The sequence below is a fragment of the Austrofundulus limnaeus genome, unplaced genomic scaffold (genome assembly GCF_001266775.1).
Source record: "Austrofundulus limnaeus strain Quisiro unplaced genomic scaffold, Austrofundulus_limnaeus-1.0 Scaffold3, whole genome shotgun sequence".
Lineage (NCBI taxonomy): Eukaryota > Metazoa > Chordata > Actinopteri > Cyprinodontiformes > Rivulidae > Austrofundulus > Austrofundulus limnaeus.
In genome coordinates this window covers 693,713-703,639 of record NW_013952405.1, presented here as the reverse complement: position 1 = coordinate 703,639, position 9,927 = coordinate 693,713, and the positions used below count along the sequence as shown (strand labels likewise).

The following is a 9,927-nucleotide window of genomic DNA, read 5'->3' as shown; positions in this document are numbered from 1 at the left end:
CACACACACACACACACACACACACACACACACACACACACACACACACGCACGCACGCACACATGCAAACACATGCAAACTTGTTTTTGCTCAGCTTCTTCTATGTCAAAAACAAAAGCTATAATGATAAAGCGGCATGGTGGAGATGTGAGAGAGCTCAGGCCCAGGTTACACATGAGCAAACTGCTGGAAACGTTATCAATTTTCCGATGTTGATTTTAAAAACATTACACAGTAATGTTGTGATTGCAATCACTGTTTAGAAGAGAACACATAAGACTTGGAACCTGCTGCAGTTGCAATGCCAGGTTACTGGCTGGTGATGTAATTTTTGTATTTGAACACGTGCATGCGTGCAGACACTTTAGGCAGTTACATCCAAAATGATGAAAACACAAATGACAAAGAAATCTTTGCTGATAGAGGAGATGATGTAACACATATAATTCTTGTTTAAGAAGGTTTAATAAATTGAAAAGAGTGAGCAGCACTAACAGCACTCTGCTATCCGATATGGCTACTGTTGTTGACTCACTGACTTCCACCGAAGTGCACATGTGCGCACACTTCCTGCTTCTAGGTAAATTTTGGTTTTCTGTGAAATGGTGCAGGGAGTTTAGAAAAACTTCCACTCTGAGACTTGGATTTTAAAAGTTTTGATGTCATATAATTATATCCTTGTTGTGTAGATGAAGAGCTGAAATATAGGGTGAGTCAAAAGACACAGGACATCCTTTTATTTCAGAAAGAAGAGGGAAAATGGCATGTCTGAGTACCCCAGCAAGTAATGAGTGAGTGGGCCTAGCTTTGGAAATACTTGCCCTGGCTTTATCCAATTTGTCAGCTTTCAAGATGGCAGCCATGTTCTGGACATAGCGTAAAAGATAGTCCCCCTACTAGCTGGAGTATTCAGATATTTGAATACTGAGATGCATCAGGATATTCAGATATTTGTTTTCTCTTTTCTTCCTGAAATAAAGTGGTGTCCTGTGACGTTCAACTCACCCTGTACAACAGAACTTCTATGTTTGGCCTCTTGTTGGTGTCATTGGTGTTTTCCGCTGAGAAGTGAGAATGAGGGAGAAAGTCAGATCTCCTTGTTGTGCAAGGGATTTCACATGCCCATTATGTGATTGTTTTAACCGTTGTGTGTGTGTCATATGTCCGTACAACCTTCATCCTCTTTCACTCTCTCCATCTCCTCTTTGTGTTGTTCCACCATTTGGCAGATGCTCCCTGTCACAACAGCCCTGAATGTCCCCCTGTGGTGATGTTGGTGTGTTAAGTTTTTAAACCTGATGAAGTAAAAGAAGCATCTGTTTAGTGGTGTACACCTCAGCACACTTCAAAAACAGTTTGCCTGCTATAAATCTATGAATTTGTTAAATATGCCTCTTATTAAAGGAAAGGTAAAAACATTCTCAGTCATATTAAAATAAACAGAAAACACCAAGAAACACCACCTTTAATATCATTTTAGAGATCATTTTATTCAGGCTCTGATTTTCAGTCATCCATGCAGGACATGTCAGATCAAAATATACATATGCAAACAGAACAAAACACCATGTTTTCAGGGATATTTGTCAGTTTAAAACTGAAAAGTGGAAAGTTAGCTTTAAATTGCATGAGTTGCAATCTAAATTCAAACTGTTTGCAGCAAAATCTCACTCCCCCTCTCTGAAGAGTCGTTACGTCTTTCTTTGTCTGGCCCACAAGAAACATATTTTGCTCCCATGCATGTAAGGGTTCACTTATGTTGCAAATTTTAACTCAGTTTTTGACTGTGGTGAATTTCTTGAAATTGTTTGTATGTCTGTGTATGTGTATCCATGTGTCTGTTAGGAAAGTTTGTCAAATGTTTTCAGAAAGTAAGTACTGGGTGTACATCTGCAAGTGAATAACTTTTGGAGTTAATCCAATTTGAGCACCACAGCCAGTCCATGTTAGCCAACACATAAATAATCCCAACTTAATCAATTTGACATTGAGCTAAAATTTGTTGACAGTAATTGAAAGTGATTAACAACACACACTCTGAGTGTGACATCTCACGACATATATGTTTATTTTCAAGTTTCAGTCAAAACTAATACAGTGTATATTATTTTCAACTTAAGATGGCCTCAGTTTAAAACTCTAGTATGTTGTATGGTGGGCGATATATATTCCATCAAGGAATGCTTGGACTTGACTTTTCAGCTTATTTTGCTATCCTTTTCACACCTGCTCTGCACCAAACATTGATGACTTGAATCAACGCTTTTTCCATACAGATTGAATGACAAAACAGGGCACAGTGCAGAGTTCGACATGCAGCATTCACACACATCCATTCAGATAATCATGATCTAGATTCATCTATATTAAATGTGAGCTCACGGTTTATTATTTTGATTTTCATCAACTCTGTGTCTTTTAGTTTTCTTCCACGTTATTGAAATATCTTAGTTTTTAGCATGTTAAAATATGGATAAAGTGTTAAAAACACAATCATGTTGAAATGCTTACATTGTAACAGTGAGTGAGTTGTTTGGATTTTGGTGTTCAGCCAGTTGAAGCACTTTGTTCAGGCTCACATTTTATTAGTTAATTAGTAGTTGATAATGATACACAGTGATAACTTACAGCAAGTGTTTACAACTGATCAGTAAAATATATAGTAAGTCTTTATTGTATAACAGGTCTATTTAACTGGCTACATCCAGCCCATGGGTGACTTACAACTGGCCTGCCTATGAAGCCTTATTCTTTTATATATGTAGTGCTTCTCCAATCCCTATCAGGCAACCCGAGCAATTTAGTTGAACAGCCCTGTTACATATTGAGTGTAAAAGCTAAATCCCCTTTTATGTGTTACTTCAAAACATCTCAACAACCATCAGGCTAGAATGTTTCTACTCATTTCCACCTGAGCGCTGGCTGAAAGTAAAAATGTCCTTAAAGAAAGGATTCATTGACTTTCTTTTCTTTAGCAGTAATACAGGAGTCCTGAACTTGCTCTCAGGTGAAGATTCCATCAGTGCAGCCTTTGTTCAAAATACTGATGAAATACAATGAATGATGACAAAATAATCTGACTTTGAGAAAGTAGTTTGACTTTACTTAAAAGTCTGCGAAGAGAATCGAAGGGAAATATATTAAAAATAGAGCAGCAACACATCTAAATAGGTTTTTACATCTCTGGTTTAAATATCCATCTGATTTATAATTTTTTTGTAGAATTGACATATTTCTTCCTGTTTGTAGGTGGGTTTCCTTTTTATTTGTTCCATTGTTCCATTTTTATTCATTCCACTGTTATGGAAAAAAAAATAAATGACAATAAAAAATGAAACAAATGTCAGAAGGCAGACATGCAAACTTTGAGTAAAAACCAGCAGGCTTCTGGTCTTTGTGCTAAGCTAAGTCGATTAGCTTAATTAGAGTGTAGCAATATTGATTGTTTTTTTCTCGTAAAAGTAAATATTAATCTGACCCATGACATCCCAGAAGTGCATAATAGTGTGTTGGTCAATCAGGAAGTCTGATGAAGTGATTGATCCCAGAAATTATTAGTAGAAAAGCAGTCCTGCAGGAGTGTAAAAAAACAGCAGCTGAACATTATTGAATGATGCAAATCTACCCTATGATGTCAATACTCTGTTTCTTACAGTTTTCTGTCAACTGAATTTCATCTGTTTGGTTTTTGCTGCTCTGTTCTCACAGGATAATTAATATGACCAAATTCCCCCGTCAAAATTTATCTTGTTTTGAGCTTCTCTTTCTATGCAGTGTTTACAGTTTATATTCTTCACCTAACAAACAGCACTGTACGTCAAAATTCACATCACTGTTGTGTCATTTCAGCTGGACAGGCATATCTTGATTTTTGTACCTTTATGATATACGAAGTGGTGGGCAGCGCTAATCCAAAAATTAGCTCTGCAATTTCTAAAGCGCTTACGAAAATATTTAGGTCCACGACTTCAAAAATGCTTATGCCATAGAAAAATTAGCAGAAGCTAATTCTAAAGCACAAGTTCAATTTGACACTTACTAGCTGGCAACAGTTGTACAATATATATACAACACTGCCATTTAGCAGTGTATGAATCCTTGTACAGCTTAATCCTACAAGCGTCAATTGCTGGGGATGTGATTTCCTGAAACAGAACTTTGGCTCCTGGTGTAAAAATTAAAAACTTGTTGAGTATTGCTAGTTTGCCTGCTTCTTTGTCTTTTTCTTTTGTTTGTTGTAGATTTTTCATTAAAGAAGCATCAGTAAAGCAATTTTAAAACTTTATTGGAAAACTGAAGCGATGCATTCTGGGTATACATGACGGATTTGATTTGTGACGGGAAAAGAAAGTTTTCCATGTAGTTGCTCCAGTTGACCACTAGATGTCTGTCTAACTCGTTGGCGGATTGCTTCGACCAATTACATCACGTATTGAGCTCCAGCTTTTAATTTTTTTTTAAAAGGAGTTCCGATTGTAATGTAAAATAAATCAGTACATTCAAAATTTTAGTATGAATTGCAAACATTTACTGTTTTCGCTGGGAAAGGGAGTACTAAACATTGCCTTCCTGCTATGTAAGCAGACACAAAGCATTGTGGGAAATGAGAACCATGACCGAGAGCAACTGTCAGCAAGGAAGTATACGTTTCTACAATATGTGTTCATCTGGTTTATCTGGGAGGGGTGCTGTTGGACAGATCATTTGTGTTGTGATTCATTGACAGCCATACTTTCCGCTGTTCAAGATAATGATGACTGGTAGATAATTAGTTATTAGCGGTACTGCATTTTAATTTTAGAAAGCACAAATCTGCTTATGAATTATAAAAGTTAGTAAGACTGCTAAAGCGCAAACAAAATATTTAGGTCCGCAATTAGCAGATTTGCGCTTCAGCGGACTGGTGCCCACCACTGGTTATTTGCTACATGTGTTTTAAACAGGGAAAGCAGCAGGGAAAAGTTCAAAAGCAGACTCATTTGTACGGACAGCCATGTGACTGAACAGCCAAGATGACGGTACACCTGTTGCAAATGTTACCTAAACTTTAAATAATACTTCATTGTTAAGAAGTTGAATTGAAACCTTAAATGAGTGCATAAAAAATACATTCTGGTATGATTTTTCTTTTGGTGCTCTTCCGGTTATGAGTGGTAGTATTTTTTTCCAGTCCGTACTGGTTAAGAGAAAAACTGCATTTCATCTTAAAGGGGCAGTGTGGTCATTCGGCGGCACAACGGCTCAGTGGTTAGCACCGACGCCTCACAGCAAGAAGGTCCTGGGTTCGATCCCTGGTTCGAACCTGGGGTCGTTCTATGTGGAGTTTGCACGTTCTCCTCGTGCTTGCGTGGGTTTTCTCTAGGTACTCCGGTATCCCCCCACCCCTAAAAACATGCACAATATGTTGCCTTCAGGCCCAAGCTGCCCTTGAAAAAGAGATCTGAGATCTCAACAGGACCTGCCTGGTTAAATAATGGTAAATAAAAATAAATAAATTCTGAAGTGGTGTTCTGTCAAAAGGTTAGTAATAGTTTGTACTTCAACAACTGTAACATCAGTCATATCTCAAAGAAAGAGGTAAAAGTTTTTGACTAGGTTAGCCAAATGGGTGTTTGGACAAGTGTCATTTTTATTCAAACTGCTCTTTAAAAAATGACTTGCCAGAGTAATAGAAAAGTTTTTTTAAATTATTATCAGACCTCTATACCAGACTATCCAACTAAACTGCTCCGGGGGCCACAGTTACTGCTGGCCAACAGCTCAGGGGCCGAACATCTATCAATAAAGTCATTATGTAAATAAATCAAATATTACAAAGATCTGTTACCTTAGGTAATTAGTTTATTTTGCTGCATTTAATCATGAATACAACATACAAAACCCAATGTAATAGTGCAATTAAAGCACTATTAAAACAACAACAACAAAAAAAACTGTGTCTCCTATTTAATACAAATATTATTTTGACTGTTCTGACTTGCCGATTTTTATTTTTATTTTCAGCTGCTTGTAGTTTTAACTGTCTTGGGTGTTCACAGAAATGGTTTTACAAGCTTATAGCCAAGATTGTGATGTTTCTGTAGACACCACATATGTCTATCTTTTACTAAAAAATTAAAATAGAGAAACTGGTTTTGAGTGATTAAAGAACCAATTGGCAGGTGAAGGTGAACAAAGTCTGGCCGTTTGAATAGCCCTGCTTTATACTGCATTATACTGATTCTTGAAAACAGTGACCAACTAAACAAAGTACAAACTAAATGTAAAGATTTAATATTATAGAATGTGGCCCTTTTTAACACCGATGTGTTGTTTTTGAAAAAAAAAAGTTGTTTTAAAAGCCTAAAACCTGGCACTCGTTTGACCTCTTATTAAACGGGATAAAGACTTCTGCCACTTCTTAACAGAGCATCACTTCACAAACAAGTGAACTATGCCTTTAAAATGTTGGAATCAATGGCAGATCTGCCAACATTGCAGCATCCAGACCAGGACCAACTCTTGATTATATTCTCATCATTTAAAGACAATATGTGATTCTAAACCCAGCATTCTTTTAAGTAACTACTGCCATGAAGCTCTGGGAATATTTTCACTTAATGTCACTTGATTTGTCATTGCTCATTTAAAAAAAAGGCACAAAAAACTCATAGGAAATTGTCAAGTCTTGCGACAAAATTGCCAACTTGACAACTGTGTATTGGTAGCAAACTTCTCGGTAATTGTGTAGTTTTAACAATGGTAACATTATGACTGGCAAATGTAAAACTTGTGTACAGTAAACAGGCTGAGTAAAACCAGTGTTTTGTCAGAGCTTTTAACATTTGGTTGACTTGAGACCAACTTTGTCAGCAGAGTTTCTGTGGTGGCTTTAGGAAGATTAGGATGTTTGTGTTGCTGTTCAAAGAACTCCAGCGAGGACTTGAAGTCTGACATGAAGCCTCTCTATCTCAGACATTGTTCAGTGACGTGCTAAGTAACTAACAGAACATCAAATCTATAATTATTATATAACACTGCAGCTTTACTCTTTTCCACCTGTCTGTAAATCTTTTAGTTGTTACTTGTTATGAGTAACACACTAAGTTTAGTCATTTTTATCCATGACGATTTAGGAGAACACTTTGCATTCGTTTCACAACAAATATCTTTGTGAAGTAAATTTAAAGATAAATCAGAGCTCACTGTTAAAATCTGTATTTTTTTGTCAAGAAGCATCCAAAAAATGTTAGAACTCATTAAAGTGATAATGTATGGTTTGGTGGATAGATGTTAAAATGTTTTTTTCATCTTGTTTTCCTTTTTTATTCCTTGTTTTTTCGTGCACAGATTCACTGTTTTTTAGAGTGAAGGAATATAAGTCATTGATGGCTGACAGTGAAAGTCAGTTCATCTGAGTCTCACTGTGGCCTTTCGTTGTTTCGCTAGATACAAAGTTATCACTTCGATAGGAAGAAAATGAGCTTGGTCTCAGTGTTACTGTTGTACTCCAGAGGCTTCAAGGCCTTCTCTGCTCTTTAGCTGCTTATACGAGATAAGGAGAAATTCCCACATTTGACAAATTGTCATCAGTAAAATGAATTTCCTCATCAAATTTTCTGTTATATGTTGAAATAACTTGACAAAGTGCGAGGGTTTATTTAAACAATGAGCAACTGAAGGAGACCTTTTGTTATTGGCACTGTACCGTTACAGCTGTTTTTTAAACGTCTCTCTGCTTGTATTAGCTCAGATTTGCTTTCTGTATTTTGAAGCACTCTGTAAAAATTTGATAGCTGTTTCTGCTCAATTTGTGCTTTTTGCAAAATATTAATTTTTGTTATTTATTCATCCTTTAATCCTTTACATGACTTTATTGATGCTGATAAATGGTATTGATAAATGCTGATGTTGTCACTTGATCAGTTTGTTGAAAATCAACAGATTGTTTATTCCACGATTTTAGCAAACACAAAACAATTTCCCAATAGAGTTTTGTTGTATTTTCCATGACTCAGCATATTTAGTTTATGCTTTTAAAAAGATAAAATAATGATAATAAATATTTTGTCACTAAACGTTACTGAATATTAATGGAAGACCACTGCACTCAAAAAAAGATATAATGGATTTAATTAAAAAAATTATGTCAAACTGAAATAAGTAAAGGTAACACATTTACTTTACATTAACTTTACATTCACGCAAAGTCAATGTAGTATAAACTCAGGTGTTTCTCCTGCAGACGTGCTGTCATGTTAGATGTTACCTTCTCTGGCTGCTGCTGCACAAGCATGTTTTGTATGTAGAGCAGCCCTCTTCCTCCAAGCATTTGATGTCCATTTTTGTAACTCATATAGCCGAGTTTATTCTTATAGACGGGGGAAATAGTTCAGGAACTCACCTCCTACAACCATCATACAACCTGCAGAGCTGGCAGCTACAAGGGTGTGTGGGGGGAGGGGTCGTGACTCTGCAATTGAAAGAACTGGGGGGATTTGACCTCCACTTTTCTCTCTGATGACATATTTAAAAAAATTGCTCATACTTTAGGACCGGCATGATGGAAAATTTTAGCGGTTTTGAAACTGTGACTTTTTCATATCGGGGTATACCGTGAAACCGGTATTTGGCCTAGGCCTAGTCACAGCACCCCTTAATTAAAACATGTCCTCACATCTAAGGATAGAACTACTTCAGAACTGCTTTTGATTCAGTACTAAAACTGATTTGGTTTGTGACAACCCGCTCGTTTTTTTTGCTGGTTGCACTGTTTCCTTTCTCTCTCTGCCCCTCCTGCCCTCATATTTTGGGATACGCCCTGGTTTTCACCGTGCTTCTCAGAGACTCACCTCATTGGTTATCAGAGCCAAGGTGTTTCTCTATCATACAGGTGGAATGGCAGTCTTCCTCTAGCTCCGGGGATGGTAACACCTGACGCCGTCAGTCCGTCAGACTCCCACATTAAAGCCATTTGGGGCTGATCCGAGGCTGTTTCATCCCTCGTATTTTGCTTTCAGCACCTCTGCCTTGTTGGGTAGTTTAGAGATCCCCATATTCAACTACAAAGAAAAGTTCGCTTCTGTGTATCAGCTGTGCTGACGTGTTAACACGGAGGTTCGGAAAGCCGGTGACATCATTGAAATCAAGTCTCTCGTAAGTTTTAAGAATTATTCAAACTTAAAATTTTACCTAAAAATATTGTTGTGCCGACTTTGAATGAAGCAAAATCTGCTTTAAAATTACATAGATCTATCTGGTCCAGATAACGAGACTTAACTGAACTGAATCCTGGTCCTGCCTCTGTGAGATTCTTTTTTCATCAAACATCTGTAAGTCAATTTATTATTATTTTTGTTGTTGTGAATAATGTTGTGATTATGTGCATTGTAAAATGTAAACAGGGCCTTATGCGTTCTTTTTCTTTTTATTCCCAGCTCTTGCTGTGGAGCGACATGTATGGAAGTCAATGAGTGCCCTTCTTTTTTTTCTTCTTTTTTTCTCCTCCCTCGACTGTGAAGAATATTGGACTTTTTTTGTTCTCTCACTTATAATACAAGCCTGAAAACTAATTCCATGTGGATTTTTTCTTTATTATTATTATTCAGTGATTTTGTGGTTTGGAAACAAAAAGGAAATATTGTGTGTATATGTACATATATCTGTCTGTAGTCATTCATTAAGGGTCTGCATTATAKAGTGTCTGGTCCTTGTGTGTCGGGTAGTATAAAAATATATATATACAAGGTTAATTCTAAAATCCTAAATTGCCAGGAGGGATACCTGGCTGGCACCCCTACAAAATAAAAGTAAACTAAAAAAATTAAATAAAAGGAGATACCTTGGAAACCGTCACAGGTTGATAAAGGGAAGGATATCTTTCTTTCTTTATGGCTTTAAAGGGCCAATATTATGTGTTTCTCAGGCATATATTTAAATACTATACC

The 9,927-nt window shown here is 36.7% G+C and overlaps 1 protein-coding gene and 1 long non-coding RNA gene across 2 annotated transcripts in view; both read left to right on the top strand.

Moving 5' to 3' along the window:
* Positions 1–9,927, top strand: part of LOC106523022 (membrane-associated guanylate kinase, WW and PDZ domain-containing protein 1) — a gene marked incomplete at its 3' end in the record, with an annotated part of 74,865 nt that overhangs the window by 58,295 nt on the left and 6,643 nt on the right.
* Positions 8,245–9,552, top strand: LOC106523029 (uncharacterized). The gene is made up of 3 exons (XR_001310845.1): positions 8,245–9,136; positions 9,231–9,312; positions 9,418–9,552. It is a non-coding gene; the product is annotated as an uncharacterized LOC106523029 (long non-coding RNA).